Source organism: Eubalaena glacialis, chromosome 6, assembly GCF_028564815.1.
Source record: "Eubalaena glacialis isolate mEubGla1 chromosome 6, mEubGla1.1.hap2.+ XY, whole genome shotgun sequence".
Taxonomy (NCBI): Eukaryota; Metazoa; Chordata; class Mammalia; order Artiodactyla; family Balaenidae; genus Eubalaena; species Eubalaena glacialis.
This window is the reverse complement of record NC_083721.1, coordinates 146,448,949-146,472,329: the sequence shown is the minus strand read 5'-3', so window position 1 is coordinate 146,472,329 and position 23,381 is coordinate 146,448,949. Positions and strand designations below refer to the sequence as shown.

At 39.2% G+C, this 23,381-nt stretch overlaps 1 pseudogene; it reads left to right on the top strand.

The window, feature by feature from the left end:
* Positions 1-1,427: 1,427 nt before the first annotated feature.
* Positions 1,428-19,284, top strand: LOC133093074 (nuclear receptor subfamily 2 group C member 2-like; annotated as a pseudogene).
* The last annotated feature ends 4,097 nt before the right edge of the window (positions 19,285-23,381 follow it).

Here is a 23,381-nt window from a genome sequence, read left to right as displayed (position 1 = left end):
ATTGATACAGCCACTATGGAGAACAGTATGGAGGTTCCTTAAAAAACTACAAATAGAACTACCATATGACCCAGCAATCCCACTACTGGGCATATACCCTGAGAAAACCATAATTCAAAAAGAGTCATGTACCACAGTGTTCATTGCAGCTCTATTTACAATAGCCAGGACATGGAAGCAACCTAAGTGTCCATCAACAGATGAATGGATAAAGAAGATGTGGCACATATATACAATGGAATATTAGTCATAAAAAGAAACGAAATTGAGTTATTTGTAGTGAGGTGAATGGACCTAGAGTCTGTCATACAGAGTGAAGTAAGTCATTAAGAGAAAAACAAATATCGTATGCTAACACTTATATATGGAATCTAAAAAAAAAAAAAAAAAGGTCATGAAGAACCTGGGGCAAGACGGGAATAAAGACGCAGACCTACTAGAGAATGGACTTGAGGATACGGGGAGGGGGAAGGGTAAGCTGGGACAAAGTGAGAGAGTGGAATGGACATATGTGCACTACCAAATGTAAAATAGATAGCTAGTGGGAAGCAACCACATAGCACAGGAAGATCAGCTCAATGCTTTGTGACCACCTAGAGGGGTGGGATAGGGAGGGAGACGCAAGAGGGAAGAGATATGGGGATATATTTATATGTATAACTGATTCACTTTGTTATAAAGCAGAAACTAACACACCATTGTAAAGTAATTATACTCCAATAAAGATGTTAAAAAAAACAAACAAACACCTCCTGCTCACCCCAAAAGTACTCCCTGAAGACCCCTGCCAGGAAAGGGAGCCTGTTTTAGCTGTTGGAGCCCCAAACACTGGAGCAAGGAATGCTCAGGAAGTAGGTCCCAGCCTGACTGAAACCGTCCACCCTGACCAGGCACCACAGTAACCATCTGCATGAGTTATTTTACGACAGGAAATCCTGGTAAGGAACACGGAACTAACAAGCCACCACCAACCGGAAGAATTCAGCAAAGGTCAAAAGGAGAGAGGAGACACCAGTCCATAAGTCCATATGTCCTACCAACCTCCCAGAATCCTCCTTGCTGGAATCCATCTTGGCTGAGCAATGCGCACGCCACCAGGAAGGACCCTGAGTCTGAATGATTGGCCAGGGACAACCCGGAAACTAACCCCATCACCATAAAACCCAAGACTGTGAGCCACGTGGCAGAGCAGTTCTCCTGCGTTCCCTTACCCTACTGCTCTCTGCTTGGGCGCCCCTTCCCAATAATATCTCCTGCTTTCCCTTACCCTACTGCTCTCTGCTTGGGCGCCCCTTCCCAATAACATCTCCTGCTTTGTCAGCACATGTGTCTCCTCAAACAATTTATTTCCTAGTGTTAGACAAGAGCCCACTCTCGGGCCCTGGAAGGGGTCCCCCTTCCTGCAACAAGCTTACACCCAAGACGCCATGCCCACTCTGCAAGAAGATGGGCCACTGGAGGAGGGAATGCCCCCAGCTCCGAAGGGAGTGAGGAAGCTCCCCGACGCCAGTCATGGCAGTGGTTGATTGAGGGGACCTGAGACCTCCCAAGGCTCCCGAGAAGACAGTCATCATCACACAGGAGGAACCACGTGTGACCATTGACATGGCAGGTAAACTTGTCCAGTTTCTAGTGGACATGGGAGCCACTTACTCTGTCCTGACTTCTCATGCTGGGCCCCTTGGCCCCGAAACCTCTGTTGTTGGGGTAGAAGGAAAACCAAAGCTAAAACATTTCACCACCCCTCTAACCTGCACCTGGGGAAAGACCCTTATAACTCACGAGTTTCTTGTCATGCCTAATGCCCCAGCCCATTATTGGAAAGGGATTTTCTCCCAGCCTTGGGGGGCAACTCTTACTCTCCCTGGAAACCAAAACCAAGGAATATTTTTGTCTGCTCTATGTATTATACAGGACACAAAATATTCCCCCAGAAATTAAAAAACTTATAGATCCACAGGTCTGGGATCAGGGAATCCCAGGAAAACAAAGTTTGTCACTCTTATAAAAATCACTTAAATGAGGCTAATAACCTCCCTTCCAGACATCAATACCCTCTATTTCCAGTAAACTCTCTATTTCTCTGCTCTTTTGCTTCTCATGAAGTCACGTCTCCTTTAACCCCACCCATCCTAAGGGTCCTCCTTGTTGTTCACATCAGCACAGCTCCAGTTGACAAACATCCACTATGTCAGGGGTCCCCAACAGCAGGAGGTGAGCGGCGGGTGAGCGAGCGAAGCTTCATCTGTATTTACAGCCGCTCCCCATCGCTCGCAGTACCGCCTGAGCTCCATCTCCTGTCAGCAGTATGGTGATTTGTATAATTATTTCATCATATTTTACAATGTAATAATAATAGAAATAAAGTGCACAATAAATGTGATGTGCTTGAATCATCCCCAAACCATCCCCCCACCCCCCAGTCCGTGAAAAAATTATCTTCCACGAAACCGGTCCCTGGTGCCAAAAAGGTTGGGGACCACTGCTCTGTCCAACTCCATGAATGCCATTGCTAAAGTTACTAAGTCATCTGACTGTTGGATCTGCCCTGGCAACCACACCTCCCCAGAGGACCTACATCTTTTAGGACTCCCCGCCTCCTTGGGCGACCTGATGCGCTAACAGCAAAATATGCTGTGTTCTCATTTACCACCCAGTAAGGAAGGAAGGACTGGGGCAGGAACCAACTGGGGGCCAAATTCTCTGGAACAGACACCCGCCTCCAAATCAGAGGGAAGGGTATTTCAGCTTTTAGGCAAAGCTAGCCTCTGTTTTTCTGGTATTAGCATCCAGGGACAAAAATTAAGATGGCTTAATGAAACATACTACAATCACACTCTAATTTTTAGTAATCACAGATGGGTGACAGACACCAACCAGACTGCCAATATCCAACATGTGGGGGATGTCACCATCTGGTGGAAGAACCTAGTGACTGGAATAAACAAAACTAAAGCTCACAATAAACACATGATAATGGTTAAAACACACAAGAGAAAGCCAACACAGGGAGTAAACAATATTCCAAACTAATGTTTAATATAACTAATAACTATACTCAGATATACTCCAATTTCTCCCTGTTACAGCTGCTGTATCAAAACTTGAGGTGCCACGGGAGAAAAAAAAACCACGGCTTCAAAAATCTCCAACTTTAAATGACGATGAGTCAGGATTTCAACACATCCCACCTGAAGATGGGGACCATCAACACCCACTGGGCAAGGTTGCTGCTTCCTTCTACTCCCCACTAACCATCTCCGCCACTACAAACAACCCCGAGAACCCTCTCTCTGACAGAAAAGCAAAGAGATCTGGACCCTCAGGTAAGGAAAATGCCCATGCTCAGCTGGAAGCAGTTACAGAAGAGGGACTATTGACCCTTGACCCTTAAAAGATTTTAAGGGTCCAGACTCCTTGGGGGGAATGTTACAGCAGGCAGGTAGCTAGATACAAGCAGAGAAAGGGGGGAATGGGCCAGGTGTCAGGAAACCACATATCTTGTAAATAACAGGGGTCCTTGGGCAGACAAAGGAAAGCAGGAACCTCCAGACTGACAGGAAACCACACATTTGGGGGTGATAAGTGTCCTGGAGGCAAAGGAAGGTGGGAAAAGGCAGGAATCTCCAGCGTCTGAATGTAACCTTTTGCTCACTGTGCCCTCATTACAATAAAATTAGCCTTGCAGATAAGAAGTTCCCATCATGCACCACTGCTATGACACTTCCCATCAAGGCTAAATAAGGACACAAATCCCTCCTCCCCTCGGGAAGGTGGAGCTGACATGAAAATCAGGGAATACGACCCCCAAACTCCTCCCTCCCCAATGAATGTTCTGTCCCTTCATTTCTACCCCCCACATAACCAGCTTGCCGAAGAAACTCAGTGCAGCTACTCACTTGAGCCAGCCTGCTTTCCCTTTGAGAGCATACTATCACTGTCAATAAGAAGGTTGAGGGACTTCCCTGATTAGGGAAGTCCCAGTGGTTAGGACTCTGGGCTTCCACTGCAGGGAGCACGGGTTTGATCCCTGGTCAGGGAACTAAGATCCCACAAACTGCACTGTGCGGCCAAAAAAAAAAAAAAGCAGCGGAAGGTTGAAAGGGGTTTGGAGCCCCATGGCAAGTTTTTGTAGCTTCCGACGAATGTCACCAGGATAAGTAGCAAGAAAGAGTAATTAAAAACAACACAAATGCCAAAGAAGGACAATAAGAAAGGCTGGCCATTTTCCCAGTCTGAGGTACAGTTCCTTATGTCCCTGCTGTTGTTCGGAATGTGTGGACCACACTGGCAAATAGATGAAAAAGCCATAGGAGGTCACACAATCACAACAGTCAGCAGAACAATGGAGAGGGGAGAATAAGCCTAACCAAGGAACAAAGGAAGGGACCAGAGGCAAAATGGAATTCCTTCCATTAATCACAAGAGTCTTTGCTTCTTTCTTCCCCGTGACACACCATTCCCCCCCAAATCTGAAAATGATATCTAAGAATAAAATGTGCATTTTAGTCTGGAGTCATTTTGTCTTCCACCAGAGGACCGGCCACCCATGGACACGGGAGCAGAGGCAGGGGGAAGGGAAGCTGCTGGTTTTGCTCTCCTACGGGAGAGGGGCAGCTGCTGTCACAGACACCTCCACTTCAGTGAGAAAGGGATGACCCCAATCAGAGCTGGAGAGAGCTTCTGCTATAGCCAATGACTGGTGAGAAAAAAGTTAAGTCCCATATGTCTCCTACCTGCAAGAATATTATTTCAATATATAATTCAATTCTTTATTCCCTCAGCTTCTCCACTACCAGTTTTTCATAAGATATATATATACCAATATATATAGTAATGAATAGGTATGTCCTATGATTTGAAGCATATAAAGTATAATATTTATTAAAATATTTCATATTTATACAATAAAATATATATTCATTTATTCAACAAATAAATATGAATACATGTAATGAATGGGGTGTGGTCAGCTCTTCCCCAGTCTTGCTTCAAATCTATACTGATGTTTGTGCTTAACAAAGCAAACAGAAACAGTTTGAAATAAATCATGAAAACTTTCAGGGATATAGCCATGTCAAAGAATATTGATTTATGGGACGAGATGGACACAGTATATGGCTAAGTTTAAAACAACAGTTTATCACTAAGGCTACAAAACAGCATGTCACAGTGTGTGACTTTTAGTTACAGTTATATATTCATTCATCCCTTCAACAAATGTGAATTGCCCATCTACCAGCTGCCAATCACTGTTATACTCACAAAGGTCCTTTGGCCTTGAAGAGTTACATTCTAGAAGGGGGTCTGGGGGAAGCAAGCCTGGCAATAAACAATAGATGGAATTAAATAAGTATGTTCTCCAGTATGTTAGAAAATCCTGAATTCTGTGAAGGAAAGCAGAGTGGGGCAGACTAAGGAGGCCCAGAAGTGGTGGGTTTAAGGAAGTGTGGAGTGGGTTTTGGATTTAAATAGGGTTGTCAGGCTGGGATCTTTTGAGAATGTGAGATCTGAGCCAAGACTAGAAGGTGAGGGGTATTTAAGGAGATGGTCCTGAGGCAGGAGATAGATGGGCTCCAGGCTAGATGTTTACAACCAGCCCCCTGTTTACACTTCCAGATAGAAATAACAGAAACAAGGTAAATAGCTGGACCTTGTCTCCAGTGGACACTAAAATAACAGTCATGGCAGGGGCAGAGAGGAGCTAAACCCTGCTTGGGTAAAAGATCAAGAGGTCACGTATTTCTCATCCTTGGGGCAGGGAGGCCTTGACTGCACATGCACAGAAAGGCTCCTCGGGGGTCAAAAGTGGGGGGCCCTGAGTCAAAGAACAAAGCAAGATGATTAGCCAGATGGAAACAAAGACCGGGAAGACTACCCCTCTATAAATGATTTAAACTTCCCAAAGGCGCAACTTTTCTCCGAGCTCACCTGGGCATCTGTTGGCAGGTACTCTGCTTTTGTAATAAACACCTTTCGTTCCTCTCTACCTTCCGTCTCCTTGTCAGAATTCTTTTTTTCAAGGCAGACAAGGACAGGAGCCCAGACTCTAGCCACTGGCCCTCAGGGTCCAGTGGTTAGGATTCGACACCCTCACTGCCACGACCAGGGTTCAATCCCGGGTCAGGGAACTAAGGTCTCGCTTCCAGCTCCTGCTCACTGGTGTCTCTTGGAAATCAGTCCTACTTGGGAAAGAGCCAGGACAAGGGCCTGAAGATACAGTGTGCCTGGAGTGCATAAGTGACAGCAATGGGGCCAGGGGGCACTCATGCTGGAAGAACAAAGAGCAGAAAACATGTCAGAAATGGATGAGGAGGGCAGATCCTGGGAGTTTTATAAGACACTGTGTAGTACTATTATCTCCGTATAAACACTAGAAAAGTGGAAGCCAAAAAGGTTGATTTTTTTTTCTGAGTGACAGGATGACAAATACTTCATACTTTCTACGTACTTTGCTTTCCAGCTATATCGAAATATCATTGATATACATCACTGTATAAGTTTAAGGTGTACAGCATAAAGGTTTGACTTACACATATTGTAAAATAATTACCACAACAAGTTTAGTTAGCATCCATCATCTCATACTGATACAATAAAAAGGGAAAGCAAATAAATTCATTTGTACTATTTTTTTTAGATTCCACATATAAGCAATATAATATATTTGTCTTTCTCTGTCTGACTTACTTTACTTAGTGTGATAATCTCTAGGTTCATCCATGTTGCTGCAAATGGCATTATTTCATTCTTTTTTATGGCTGAGTAGTATTCCACAGTATATATGTACCACATCTTCTTTATCCATTCCACTGTCAACAGACATTTAGGTTGCTTCCATGTCCTGGCTATTGTAAATAATGCTGCTATGACCATTGGGGTGCATGTATCTTTTTGAATTATGGTTTTCTCCGGAATATGCCCAGTGGGATTGACATGTACGCACTACTGTATATAAAATAGATAACTAATAAAGACCTACTGTATAGCACAGGGCACTCTACTCAATACTCTGTAGTGACCTATATGGGAAAAGAATCTAAATAAGAGTGGATACATCTACATGTATAACTGATTCACTTTGCTGTACAGCAGAAAGTAACAGAACATTGTAAACCAGCTATACTTCAATAAAAAAAAAATTTTTTTAAGGGAAAGCAAAAAAAGACAAGAAAGATTTTTTCCTTGTGACGCGAACTCTTCGGATCTACTCATTTAACTTCCCTGTACAGTTGACCCGTGAACGACATGGGTTTGAACTGTATGGTCCACTTATAAGCAGATATTTTTCAATAAATATACAAAAATAAACATGTAGAATATCATGTGCAAGACTTGAAGTGAATAGCCTCTCTTATATAGGCATATTTATGTAAGTGATAAATATGAGGTGAGTGATATTTAATATAAAATGAATAATGTGTTAGTTTTCTTACTGTTTTATAACTTTGCTTTCAAAGAATTACATTACCATACAGTATGTCTCTCTCTTGTAGTTGGAGAAATTGCATTATTAGCCTATCATCACAGGTAAGTGGTTTTTTTAATGTAACAATGTTTCCATTACTATATTATGAATATGACTATAATACTGTATGCCATAAAAATTTTATAATGATTCATTCATTAGTGTACAGGAGAGGCTACTGTGAAACAACTGATTACACTAGGCTACCATAAAGCAATCATGTCGCTACTGCTTCAATATCAATGCATGAATTGATATACCTGTAAATAAACATAAATTTCTTTTTCACATTATCTTTTCACTTTGAAGTTTAGTGTTAGTCATAAGCATAACATCTACAGTGTATTGCATCACGTAAGACAATATTGCTGTAGGTACTGACAGACAGATGATCTATCTTGTAGACAGACACAAACCTAACAGTATCGATAAATACAGTGCGGTACTGTAAATGTATTTTCTCTACCTTATGATTTTCTTAATAACATTTTCTTTTCTCTAGCTTATTACCTTATTATAAGAATACAGGATATAATACATATAACATACAAAATATGTGTTAATCGACTGCTTATGTGATTGGTTAAGCTTCAGGTGAATAGTAGGCTATTAGTAGTTAAGTTTTTTTTTTAATTTATGTATTTATTTATTTATTTATATTTGGCTGTGTTGGGTCTTCGTTGCTGCTCATGGGCTTTCTCTAGCTGCGGCAAGCGGGGGCTACTCTTCGTTGCGGTGCGCAGGCTTCTCATTGCAGTGGCTTCTCTTGTTGTGGAGCACAGTCTCTAAGTGTGCGGGCTTCAGTAGTTGTGGCATGCAGGCGCCGTAGTTGTGGTGTGCAGGCTCTAGAGCACAGGCTCTGCAGCTGTGGTGCACGAGCTTAGTTGCTCCGCAGCATGTGGGATCTTACCAGACCAGGGATCGAACCCGTGTTCCCTGCACTGGCAGGCGGATTCTTAACCACTGCACCACCAGGGAAGTCCTGTAGTTAAGTTTTTAAGGAGCCAAAAGTTACATTTAGATTTTCCACTGTGTGTGGGGGGTAGGCGCCCCTAACCCCTGCATTGTTCAAGGGTCAACTGTATATTATATAGCAGTGTTAACCATAGTCATCACGCTGTACATGACATCCTAGTGCTTATTTATCTTATAACTGGAAGTCTGTACCTTTTGACCACCTTCCTCCAATTATGCTTCTTGTGTACTGGTTTCACAATTAGGAAAAGAAGGAAAAGATACATATCTGATAAGGGGTTAATATCCAAAATATATAAAGAACTCACACAACTCAATAGTTTAAAAAAAATAACCCAATTAAAAATGGGCAAAGAACCTAAACAGACATTTTTCCAAAGGTATATAAAAGGCCAACAGGTACATAAAAAGATGCTTAACATCACTAGTCATTTGGGAAATGCAAATTAAAACCACAATGAGATATCATCAAAAAGACAAGAAATAACAAATGCTGGTGTGGATGTGGAGAAAAGGGAACCCTTGTGCACTGTTGGTGGGAATGTAAATTGGTGCAGCCACTGTGGAAAACAGTATAGAGTTTCCTCAAAAAATTAAAAATTGGACTACCACATGATCTGGCAGTTTCACTTCTGGGGATATATCCAAAGGAAATGAAAACACTAAATCAAAAAGATATATGCACCCCCATATTCATAGCAGCATTATTTACAATAGCTAAAATACTTAGGAAGCAACCTAAGTGTCCATCAATGGATGAATGGATAAAGAAGTTGTGGTATATATATAATGGAATGTTATTCAGCCGTAAAAAAAATGAGGAAATCCTATCATTTGTGACATGTATGAAACTTGAAGTCATTATTGTAGGTGAAATAAGTCAGAGAAAGACAAATACTGTATGATCTCATTTATATGTGGAATCTAAAAATGAAAGAAAGAAAGAAAGAAAAACAGAGCAAAACAAACAACAAAAAACTCATAGAAAAAAATCAGACATGTGGTTACCTGAGGCAGAGGGAGGAGGGGGAAGGATTGGAGGAAGGCGGTCAAAATGTACAAATTTCCAGTTACAAGATAAATAAGTACTAGGATGCAATGTACCACATGATGACTCTAGTTAACACTGCTGTATGATATACATGATATTTGTTGAGAGTAAATCCTAGGAATTCTCACCACAAGAATTTTTTTCCCCTTTTTCTTTTCTTCTTTCTTTTCTTTATAGTGTATCTATATGAGATGATGGATGTTAGATGAACGTATTGCAATAATCATTTTACAACATATGTAAATCAAGCCATCATGATGTACACCTTAAACTTATGCAGTGATATGTGTCAATTATTTCTCAATAAAACTGGAAAAAAACAAGTTTTTTAAAGTATTGATGCCTGGCTCCACCCCCCAGACATGCTGATAAATATAATAGGATGCAAACCAGGCATCAGGATTTTTTAAATCTCCCCCAGGTAGTTTTATATGCAACAATAATTGAGAGTCCCTGGCATTCGAAGGGCCAAAAGAGGGTCCGATGCCTGTGGGGAATTGGAAGGAAATGTAATGGGAGGAGTCAACAGATGCCAATTATATGCCAAATTTCCATACTAGGAAGTCTGGATATATATACATAGATAGATATAGAAAGAGTTAGAGATAGCTGATAGGTAAATGGATGGATGGTTAGATAGGTAAGATAGGTAAAGAGATAGATAGATAGATGATAGATAGATAGATAGATAGATAGATAGATAGATAGATAGATAGATAGATCTAGCTGCCTGTAAAAGTCTCATTTCTTGAATAGCTAAAAGATATCTCAAAACTATGATGTAAAAATCCAAACTCCTGATTTCTACCCCCACACCTACCAAAAAAATCTCCTTTCCTCCTTGTCTTTCACATCTCAGTAAGTCTCAGCTCCATCCTTCCTAAAGCTCTAGGAGCCATCCTTGAAGCTCACTATTTTAGGCATCCTTATTTGATCCTTACTCTTCAGTAGTTCTCTTACCTGAAGCTCTTGAGAGTACATCACTGCTGCTTTATTGAGCACGCTGACTCACAATGGTGGTACAGGCTTTCCTTATGTGCTTGTAATTTGGTATTTTGAGCTCTTCAGCACTCTTTGGGACTCTCTTGGTGGGTATCTCGTGCTATCTGGATTGAGGGTACTCCTCCTGAGAGGTTGTACATTTACTTTGCCAAAAGCCTACATTTTTCACAGGCTCAGACCTCTTTTACGTTAATTTATTGACTTGAAGTTTCCAGAACCATACAGCTAGAAAGATTTCGATCCCAACTCTGGGTGAGGATAGGGATATAGTTGTGAATTTTCAGGAAAGACTTTTTCTATCTAAAATCTAAATGAAGACATACAAGTGTCCTTCAGACACCATTCTGCACCACTGGATAAGTTTTCTAGTGTGCATCTTCAAAGGCCCCAGCTTTCTATGGGGGTCTCAAATGCAACCTTTAAACTCATAGAATCCCAAGTCATTATCACCTATGCTTGTGTAGGTCCTGAGAGGAACTTCTATGTGACTGAAACAAGGATTCCATGTTACCCTCTCCTGACCCCATTCCCAGGCTTGCAGTGTGGTTTGGCTCTGGATTTCAGTTTATACTTCATTTTTAGGCCACTGGAAATGTCCTTACACGCTTTCTGGCTCAGTTACACATTTTAAAATGATATCTTTTTATATTTCCTCTAACATGTGCAAGTGTTTTCTAGCAGGAAGATTTCTGGGTAATCTAGTTTGCCATATTGCCAGAAATAGACATAGCAAGTGGTAGCATGACGCCATAAACATTAATAGGCTATGTTAAAATGAAGCATCTCAAACCTGAAGAAAAACCATTACGATTTTTCAGGGATTTATAAAATCATGCAACACTACATATGGAATTTTACAAAGTGTCATGAAATGCGGTAATAAATATTTAGAAGTTTCTTTTGAGGTTTCTCATTTTAAAGCAAAGGTATTTTACAAATCAGAGCCACATTCATTGGGGAAACACTTGTTCTGTCACAGTTGAAGGCTGAAATAATACCAAAAAAAGCATATGGTGAAACCCAAAATGTATATCTTTGTCAGCCAAATATTGTTGGATGATACATGGAAAGCATTACAGAAGAGTAAAGAAACAAATGTTGGAACAAATTACATAGTGTTGAAGGTTTGCTATATATTTGGATGAAGCACTGATGTTTCTAACACATTTCAGCTTATGGTATTTTCTGGATTCTGTTTCCAATAACAAAATACACGAAGAACTATTTTTTGTGAGCCACGACAATAGAGGACGAAATAATATTTTCCCTCAGTTATAAATAACTTCTTTTAGAAAGATTACAATACATGGAAAAGAGCAGGAAACTACTTGAATTGGAATTTTAGAAATTCCCAAGCAAAGGTACAGATAAAGTACCCCGCATGAAATGCATTCCCTCTATCATTCACAGGCAAGCTATTGGCAGCAAAGATGGTGAAGCCATAAGACAGCAAAGTGCTACAGGATGTCGTGGGTGAGGTTAGACTTATAAAAACAAGACATTTTAAAATGTAGGGGACTCTTTGCATTCTTGTAGAGAGGGTAACTTTCTTAGATCAAGCTCCCTGGGAAGCAGCTTCTGAGAAAGAGTATCACATAGAAATTTTATTGGAGAGTGCCCTTAGGACCAACTGTGGGGAAGTGAAGGAGGCAGGATTAGGCAGAAGGAGAAATTGAACTGAGATACAGTTCCCACAAGGTCCTCAACCAATCCCCTGCGTAGCTCTGGAGCTGGGATGGCCCCTCAATGTGGTCCCATCTCGCCGCAAGCTGGGCCAGCCCTTAATCCAGACCCGACCAGTTATTGAATGAGAGCTGCCCCTGGGAGGGGATGTGACCTTGGGTGAGGCGTCTTTCTTCCACTGAGAGCTGTACCTAGAGGTCGACCTGCCAACCACCAACATGACGTGAAGGGCTGGAGGAAGTGCCCCACGGCATCCACCAAAGCCACCACGCAGAGGATTGAAGGAGAGACTGTGGCAAAGTGCCTGAAAGAACTGGCCAACTAAAAGACAATTTCTTCATTTGCCTCTTACAAAGAAATCAAGTGATCCAAATGTGCTGACCTTGGCTATAGTGACAACTAGAAGACACAAGGATGTGACACACCATAAAAAATTCAGTCTAACAATAGACGAAAACATAACTACTTTTTTTTTTAACATCTTTATTGGAGTATAATTGCTTTACAATGGTGTGTTAGTTTCTGCTTTATAACAAAGTGAATCAGCTATACGTATACATATATCCCCATATCCCCTCCCTCTTGTATCTCCCTCCCACCCTCCCTATCCCACCCCTAGGTGGTCACAAAGCACTGAGCTGATCTCTCTATGCTATGCAGCTGCTTCCCACTAGCTATCTATTTTACATTTGGTAGTGTATATATGTCAATGCTACTCTCTCACTTCGTCCCAGCTTACCCTTCCCCCTCCCCGTGTCCTCAAGTCCATTCTCTACGTCTGTGTCTTTATTCCTGTCCTGCCCCTAAGTTCATCTGAATGATTTTTTTTTTACATGTTGTTTCCAAAAATTATGTAGCCAGAAAACTCTAATGCATGCACACTTAAGAAACCTGGAAAATGGTTTCAACTTGTGAGAAAGTTTCAATAGTTTTGGTGCATGTTAAACCTAGATGTTAAACTATTTCGAAAAGATACATGCACCTCAGTGTTCATAGCAGCATTATTTACAGTTGACAAGGTATGGAAGCAACCTAAATGTCCATCAACAGATGAATGGATAAAGATAATGTGATATATATATATATAGTGGAATACTACTCAGCCATTAAAAAATAATGAATTTTTGCCATTTGCAGCAACATGGATGGACTTGGAGGGCATTATGCTAAATGAAATAAGTCAGACAGAGAAAGACAAATACTGTATGATATCACACATATGTGGAATCTAAAAAATACAACAAACTAGTAAATATAACAGAAAAGAAGCAGACTCACAGACATAGAGACCAAACCAGTGGTTATCAGTGAGGAGAGGGAAGGGGGAGGGACAATATAAGGGTAGGAGATTAATAGGTGCAAACTATTAGGTATAAAATAAGCTACAAAGACATATTGTACAACACAAAGAATATAGCCAATATTTTATAATAACTGTAAATAGAGTATAACCTTTAAAAATTATGAATCACTATATTGTACACATATAACATATAATATTGTACAGCAACTACATTTCAATTTTTAAAAAAAAGAAAAAAAGACCTAGATGTTAAAACTTTTAAAATTATAAACCTTCACTAGATAAAAATTTCCTAGTTATTTTTTAACAATAATATTTAAGTAATTTTGAATTAGCTTTAAACAATGACAATTACAATTTGGAAAGAGTAGTCAAAGATATGCTTTTTCCATTTGGATTAACATATTGTTGGAAGAACTTTTTCAACCATGACAGCCAATAAAATCAAGTATCTAAATAAATTGAAAACATAGGCTTTTGAATTTCTACATCACAAAATGTTAAACCAGGTTTTTTAATTAAAGTATCTGATCACGCAATGATGCGAGGCTTAAATTGCATACTTATTCAGAACCAGGATAATTCAGCAGCTCAAAGCTCCTGGGCTCCCACAGTTCCCCAGTTGAAATGCCCATTCTCTTCTTTCTAGGCTCCAGCTCCTAGACTGTGTCTGGTTATCCCCCTTAACACTTAGTATAGCAGCCTCCAAGCCTTTATCTCCATGTATCACCATCAGTAAAAAAATGTTTAAGCATGTAGCTCCTTTTATTTGTTCATAAATTATACACATGTTCTACACTACTGACAAATTATCTATTTTATGTAACATATACAAAAATAGAAATTTAAACAGATAAGACAATTCTTGCCCAAAATGCATAAATTATGAAGAAACATCAGACAACTCCAAATGAAGAAAGAGTCTCTAATGTAAGTGGTATTTACTCTTCAAAAATGTCATGGTCCAGCTACATGTAAAAGAATGAAATTAGAACACTTCCTAACACCATACACAAAAATAAACTCAAAGTGGATTAAAGACCTAAATGTAAGGCGAGACCCTATAAAACTCTTAGAGGAAAACATAGGCAGAACACTCTATGACGTAAATCACAGCAAGATCCTTTTTGACCCACCTCCTAGAGTAAGGGAAATAAAAACAAAAATAAACAAATGAGACCTAATGAAACTTAAAAGCTTTTGCACAGCAAAGGAAACCATAAACAAGACGAAAAGACAACCCTCAGAATAGAAGAAAATATTTGCAAATGAAGCAACTGACAGAGGATTAATCTCTAAAATATACAAGCAGCTCATGCAGCTCAATATCACAAAAACAAACAACCCAGTCCAAAAATGGGCAGAAGACCTAAATAGACGTTTCTCCAAAGAAGACATACAGATGGCCAAGAAGCACATGAAAAGCTGCTCAACATCACTAATCATCAGAGAAATGCAAATCAAAACCACAATAAGGTATCGCCTCACACCGGTCAGAATGGCTAGCATCAAAAAATCTACAAACAATAAATGCAGGAGAAGGTGTGGAGAAAAAGGAACCCTCCTGCACTGTTGGTGGGAATGTAAATTGATACAGCCACTATGGAGAACAGTATGGAGGTTCCTTAAAAAACTAAAAATAGAATTACCATATGATGCAGCAATCTCACTACTGGGCATATACCCTGAGAAAACCCTAATTCAAAAAGAGCCATGTACCACAGAGTTCATTGCAGCACTATTTACAATAGCCAAGACATGGAAGCAACCTAAATGTCCATCAACAGATGATTGGATAAAGAAGATGTGCCACGTATATGCAATGGAATATTACTCAGCCATAAAAAGGAACAAAATTGAGTTATTTGTAGTGAGTTTGATGGACCTAGAGTCTGTCATACAGAGTGAAGTAAGTCAGAAAGAGAAAAACAAATACCATATGCTAACGCATATGTATGGAATTTAAAAAAGCAGTACTGATGAACCTAGTGGCAGGGCAGGAATAAAGACACAGACGTAGAGAACAGACTTGAGGGCACGGGGGTGGGGGGGAAGGGGAAGCTGGGATGAAGTAAGAGAGTAGCATTGACGTATATACACTACAAAATGTAAAATGGATGGCTAGTGGGAAGCTGCTGCATAGCACAGGGAGATCAGCTCTGTGCTTTGTGACCACTTAGAGGGGTGGGATAGGGAGGGTGGGAGGGAGACACAAGAGGGAGGGGATATGGGGATATATGTATACGTATAGCTGACTCACTTTGTTATACAGCAGAAACTAACACAACATTGTAACGCATTTATATTCCAATAAAGATGTGAAAAAAATTATATTTTGCACAAACAATATGGGAAAAGGTACTTTTTATAATAACAAAATAGAAAATTAAAATTAAAAAAAAAATGTCATAGTCATGAAAGACAAAGATTTAGAAACTGTTCCAAGTTGGAGTGACAACTAAATGCAATGCATGATCCAGGGTTGGATCTTGAACTCATAACGGAAATTTTGGAGAAAATAGGCAAACTTTGAGTGGGATCTGTGGATTATATGGTCATGTTAGATGAATGTCAATTTCATAATTTTGATTTTTGCATTGTAAATACACTCTAAATATTAAGGGTTACAGGGCATCATGTATGCAACTTATTTTCAAGTAGTTCAGGAAAAAATAAAACCCACAGTCAATGTATGTGTATGTATTTGTGTGTGTGTGTGTATGTGTATGTGTGTTTGTGTGTGTGTAGAGAGACAGAGAGCAAAAGAATGCAAATATGAACAATATCAACATTTTGAAAATCTGGCTGAAGGATATACAGAACTCTATAGATCTTTGCACTACTTTTGCAACTTTTCTGTAAATCTGAAATTGTTCCAAAGCAAGAAAGGTTAAAAATTTAATACAAACAAAACAGAACAAAAAATCCTTTGAAAAGATGACACAAAAAATAGAAACTAGTTTTAAAGTTTCCAGTTATTATTAGTACAATACAATGTATTGATTTGATTAAATTACTAATAACTTTAACTAGTTTTAAAGTATTCTAGTTATTATTAGCACAAAATAATGTATCGATTTTATTAAAATACTAATAACTTTTTCAATATGAGACTATTAATAGTTATAGATATTTGTCCTGTCCTCTTCTTTATGAAACTGTTCCAGAGGAAAACCTTCAGTAAACTTTTCATTCATAAAAAATTAAATTAAGTTTCCAGATCATAAAACCAACCCCTCTCTTAAAACATTAGATTTAGTCATTTAAAAGTAACTTTTTATGGGTTAACATTTAATATTTGAGAATTAATGAATCATAAGCAATTTAACAAATACATTTAACATCTATTTCCAACTGTTTGAAAGGTTTAAATTATTTTATTTAAGATAATGTTTATATTTTGTCAAGACATAAAATAGAAATGATTTCCTATAAGACACTTAAAGTCATGTTCTAATCCTTTTCCACATTTCTGGTTCTCTCTTCCCTGTTTGTTTCAAAATATGGTGACATCCTCTGAGTAGTCAGGATTTGGAATATCATGTAGGAGGAAGTGGTAATAGTTTTAACTGCAAAAAGTTGTTCTTCCTGAGACCTTCCCCTCTACCCCCTCCTCTTTCGGATCCCCAAAGAATGGTAAAATGATACAGTCGAGGGCTTCCCTGGTGGTGCAGTGGTTAAGAATCCTCCTGCCAATGCAGGGGACACCGGTTCAAGCCCTGGTCCGGGAAGATCCCACATGCCGCAGAGCAGCTAAGCCCGTGCGCCACAACTACTGAGCCCGCGAGCCACAACTACTGAAGCCTGCTCACCTAGCGCTCGTGCTCTGCAACAAGGGAAGCCACCGCAGTGAGAAGCCCATGCACCGCAACGAAGAGTAGCCCCTGCTTGCCACAACTAGAGAAAGCCCGCACACAGCAACAAAGACCCAATGCAGCCAAAAATTAATAACTAAAAAGTAAATTAAAAAAAAATGATACAGTCGAGTTATTAGTGTCATAGAATAATCCCTCGCTGTCTCCTTACTTCAGCTCTTCTGACCTTTCTTGACCGGCTGACTCATGAAAAGGAAAGCCTGCCATCCCAAAATTCAGAGGGTTGGGGACTGTGCACTGACTTCAGAATAGCATGTGTGGGATTAACGCACAATCGCTTTAATTACACAAACAGACCGCAAAATGCATATCAACATAGATTATGTTTTATTTGAGTATTTGTATTTCATTAGCCTGTAATACAAGTTATAGTGAGGGTTTGTGTAATTCTGAAATAAGGTTCTTGAATAACATTGTGGCATGTCTCCCCAGAGCAACGGCCCTCAAACACTAAGAGCCATTTAATGAAGGTACCTACCAACAGCCCAAGTGCCCCAAAAACTCTGTCACAAATCTACTGTGTACACAGCATTACTGGGTACTCTGTTCTACACGTGGAATTTGATGAAGAAGAGAGCCATGTGCAAGAAATCACACTTCAGCAGTCTGCCCACATACAGGTGTGAACATTCCTCCACAGATGTACAAGATCAAAGTTCCCAGACTCACAGACATAGAAAACAAACTTACCAAAAGGGGAAGGGTGGGGGGAGGGATAAATTAGGAGTTTGGGATTAGTGAACAGAAGCCCTTTGATGTGCAAAGGGAAAAACCAAGCAATTGTGCTGCTTCAACTGAGAAAAATCTTTATCCAGAAGAGTCCAGAAATCCTCTGATGGCCACTCCCACATTTGTGGCAGATAAAATAGATCAAGACAAATAGGTCTTGATCCGGGATGCTTGTGAACTGGATGCAACCTTTCATACATGAGGATGGTACCCTTCTCCTGACCACGGATTCCGAGGCTGAAACAAGCAGCTCTGGGCACACTGGCAAATGGAGTAACCTCCTTTGTCAACCTAAATGAATCCCTTAACAGTGGTGATGCTTCAGAAATACAGCAGGAGGACCAATCTGCAAGTGAGATTACTCGGGCATGTGATACCTTCGCTAAAGCACTTAATACGACAGACAGCTCCGCACCTCCAAGCCTGGCAGGTGGGATAGACACCAGTGGAGGAGGGAACATCTATGTCATCAGTAGAGACCAGTCCACACTCTTCGTTCAGGTCAAAGCTCTCCTCCTTTTAAACACTCACATCACATGACCAGCCCAATTCTAGAGTACCTCAACGTGTACTACCTCTGCAAGTCTACGTTCTGCCTGCTTTTCCTCTCCATGCACTGGGCCAGGTCAATCCCAGCCCTTCAGGCACTTGGGCAGGACTGCAAAGCAGTCTGCAAGCCTGCTGAAATGAGCTCTTCACCCTTGGACTGGCCCAGATCATGAGTCTTTCCATTACCTTGTGGCCATAGTCAATCAGCTGCAGAAGATATCCAGGAAGATAAACTTTCTGGCAAGCAGATAAAGCAAGTCATGGAGCACATCTGGAAGCTTCAGGAGTTGTGTAGAAGTATGGCAAAGCTGGGTATAGAAGACATCTATGAGTCTGCATACCTTAAAGCTATAGTTTTCTTTACCCTCCATCATCCAGGTTTGGCCAGCACAAGCCAGATTTTAAAATTCCAAGGAAGGCACAGATGGAGTTGCAGGATTATTTTCAGAAAACCTACTCAGAAGACATCTACTGATTGGTCCAGATTCTCAACCGCCTGCTGGCCCTCAGGCTGATGAGCTCTAACATAACCGAAGAACTTTTTTTTACTGATCTCATTGGCAATGTTTCCATAGACAGCATAATCCCCTACATCCTCAAGAAGAAGATGGCAGAGTCTAATGGCCAGAACACTGAGGCCAATCTATAGAGCACACCACACACCTGCTGAGAAGTACAAGGATCCTCCCAGGACCGCTCAGATACAAAGAAAATGAAGTCGTGGTATTTTGGTATGTGCAAATATTTCCAGTATGTTAGTCATTTCCTACCTGGTTTCTTCTCACCTGTTAATATCAGACACAAGCAACTAAAAGACTAGTAGGCTCTTTTCCTGCCATAAGAAACGTTTTAATGCCTTTTGATGAAGCAGCAGATTTTGGAACAATCTTTTAACTCAATCTGTATTTAGAAATTGTCAAAACGCAAAAAACAAAAACAATGTTTTATAATGTCAGAGATTAGTATTAAAGAAAACTAAGAGAAAACTCTTGAAAAACAAAGAAGCCTTATATTCCATGGTAAATTCTAATTCATTTAAAAAAACCTTAAGCTAGACATTTGCAAACAATTTGCCATTAACATTCCACTGAATGCTCAACTTAACTTGTCACCTAAGAAGTTTTATGAATAGTGTTTTTAAGAACACAGTAAAGTAAGTAGGTAGGATGACAGAATTCAAGCCAATATTCTCCTGACCTCTTCCAAAGAAGAATAAAGCCACAAAGGATTACTATGCCCTTTTGCCTTGTACTTATTATAGTAATTTGCATTAATATGGTTTGTGATGGTTTTCTCATTATATTCAAGAAAGCAGCTAATTGCCTATGAACAACAGTTGTCCTTTTAAAAGAAAAAGAGATTAAAGCTTAGCAAAAATAAAATTGTTAGACAAGATCTGATTTTAAAATTTCAAGAAGTGGTTAGATAACCTGTGCTTTTATTTACTTATTATGTGTTAAGTAGACTATATTCCAATGTGTAGATAGACACATTTTTAAAACTATTGCCCCCCTAAAATTATTCCTACTCACCGAATTTTCACTTACCTATGCCCTTATGATTAAGCGTTTGGTGGAAATCAAAATCAATACTACATGTTGAAATAAGGAATGTATGTAAAATTACACTAAAACTCTTACATGCCTACTGCTTATTTTTAAAGACAAGAATTAACTATACCCACATAAATGCTGTTAATTCACCTGGCAATAATTGCTATTATGTTGCCCTTCTTTTAGATGCAAAAAGAAAGAAAATTAAAAGTTGACTACCATTAACTGGGCAAGAAATGAAAAAGTAGCAACTTCTATGGATTATTATTTTTAATTGAAATTTTATTGAGATAATTTTAGATTCACGTGTAGTCGTAAGAAATTATACGGAGATACCTTGTACACTTTGGACAGTTTACCCCAATGATAACATTTTGCAAAACTGTAGTATAATATCACATCCAGGATATTGACATTGATACAATCCACCGATCTTAATAAGATTTCCTCATTTTTCTTGTACTACTCATCTGTTGAGTGTGTGTATGTATGAAGTTCTATATTATTACCTGTGTAGGTTTACATATCCACCACCACATTCAAGATAAATCATAAAAGCTAAAACTATAGAACTCTTAGAAGAAAACAAAGGTGTAAATCTTTGTGACCTTGGACTAAGCAATGGTTTCTTAGATATGACACCAAAAGCGCAGGCAATAGCAATAAAGAAATAAATAAGACTTCAACAAAATTAAAAACTTTTGTGCTTCAGTGTACACCATTAAGAAAGTGAAAAGATAAATAGAACTACCATATGACCCAGCAATCCCACTACTGGGCATATTCCCTGAGAAAACCATAATTCAGAAAGAGTCATGTACCAAAATATTCATTGCAGCTCTGTTTACAATAGCCAGGACATGGAAGCAACCTAGGTGTCCATCATCGGATGAATGGATAAAGAAGATGTGGCACATATATACAATGGAATATTACTCAGCCATAAAAAGAAATGAAATGGAGGTGTTTGTAATGAGGTGGATGGAGTTAGAGTCTGTCATACAGAGTGAAGTAAGTCAGAAAGAGAAAAACAAATACAGTATGCTAACACATATATATGGAATCTAAGGGAAAAAAAAAAAAAAAAAAACAGGTCATGAAGAACCTAGTGGCAAGATGGGAATAAAGACACAGACCTACTAGAGAATGGACTTGAGGATATGGGGAGGGGGAGGGGTGAGATGTGACAGGGTGAGAGAGTGTCATGGACATATATACACTACCAAATGTAAAATAGATAACTAGTGGGAAGCAGCCGCATAGCACAGGGAGATCAGCTCGGTGCTTTGTGACCACCTAGAGGGGTGGGATAGGGAGGGTGGGAGGGAGGGAGATGCAAGAGGGAAGAGATATGGCAACATATGTATATGTGTAACTGATTCACTTTGTTGTAAAGCAGAAGCTAGCACACCATTGTAAAGCAATTATACTTCAATAAAGATGTTTAAAAAAAAAAAAAAAAGAAAGTGAAAAGACAACTTACTGAATAGGAGAAAATTTTTACAAATCATATATCTGATAAGAGTTATTTATTTATTTATTTATGTTTTTTTTAACATCTTTATTGGAGTATTATTGCTTTGCAATGGTGTGTTAGTTTCTGCTGTATAACAAAGTGAGTCAGCTATACATATACATATATCCCCATATCCCCTCCCTCTTGTGTCTCCCTCCCACCCTCCCTATCCCACCCCTCTAGGTGGTCACAAAGCACAGAGTTGATCTCCCTGTGCTATGCGGCTGCTTCCCACTGGCTATCTATTTTACATTTGGTAGTGTATATATGTCCATGCCACTCTCTCACTTCATCCCAGCTTACCCTTCCCCCTCTCTGTGTCCTCGAGTCCATTTTCTACGTCTGTGTCTTTATTCCTGTTCTGCTCCTAGGTTCTTCAAACTTTTTTTTTTTTTTTAGATTCCACATATATGTGTTAGCATACGGTATTTGTTTTTATCTTTCTGACTTAACTTCACTCTGTATGACAGACTCTAGGTCCATCCACCTCACTACAAATAACTCAGTTTCATTTCTTTTTATGGCTGAGTAATATTCCATTGTATATATGTGCCACATCTTCTTTATCCATTCATCTGTCGATGGACACTTAGGTTGCTTCCATGTCTTGGCTATTGTAAATAGAGCTGCAATGAACACTGTGGTACATGTCTCTTTTTGAATTATGGTTTTCTCAGGGTATATGTCCAGTAGTGGGTTTGCTGGGTCATATGGTAGTTCTATTTTTAGTTTTTTAAGGAACCTCCATACCGTTCTCCATAGTGGCTGTATCAATTTACATTCCCACCAACAGTGATAAGAATTTTTTGTCTAAAATATATAAAGACCTTAAAGAACTCTTATAACTAAATAATAGAGGAAAAAAACCCAATTTTTTTAAATGGGCAAATTATCTCAATAGACATTTTTCCAAGGAAGATACAAATGGCCCAAAAACCTGAAAAATTGCTCAGTATCATTAGCACATCAGAGAAATGCATATCAAAACTAGAGTGAGACACCACTTTACACCCATAGGATGGCTAGAATCAAAAAGAAGGATAGTAAGTGTTGGTGAAAATGTAGAGCCATTTGAACCCTCACATTCTGCTAATAGGAATGTAAAATCATGCAGCTGCTTTGAAAAGCACTCTGGCAGTTCTCAAATGGTTATATGTGGAGTTACCATATGACTTAGCAATTCTACTCTTAGGGATATATCCAAGAGAAATGAAAACATATGCTCACACACAAAAAAATTTATACAAATATTTATAGCAGAATTATTCATAATGGCCAAAAATCAGAAAGAATCTAAATGTCTACCAACATATGGATGGATAAATAAAATGTGGCATATCCATGCAATGACATATTATTTGGCAGTAAAAAGAAATAAGTTATGTATACATATGCTACATCATAGATGAACCTTGAAATTACTGTACTAAGTGGAAGAAGCTAGTCACAAAAAATCACATATTGCATGATTTCGTTTATATGAAATATACAAAATTAGCAAATCTATAGAGACAGAAAATCGATTAGTGTTTGCCTAGGGCTGTTGGGGGGAATTGGAGAGAAGTAGGGAATGACTTCTAGTAGTTATGGGGGTTCTTTTTAGAGTGATGAAAATGCTCTAAAACTGATTGTGAGGATGGTTGCAAATATTTGTGAATATACTAAAAACCATTGATT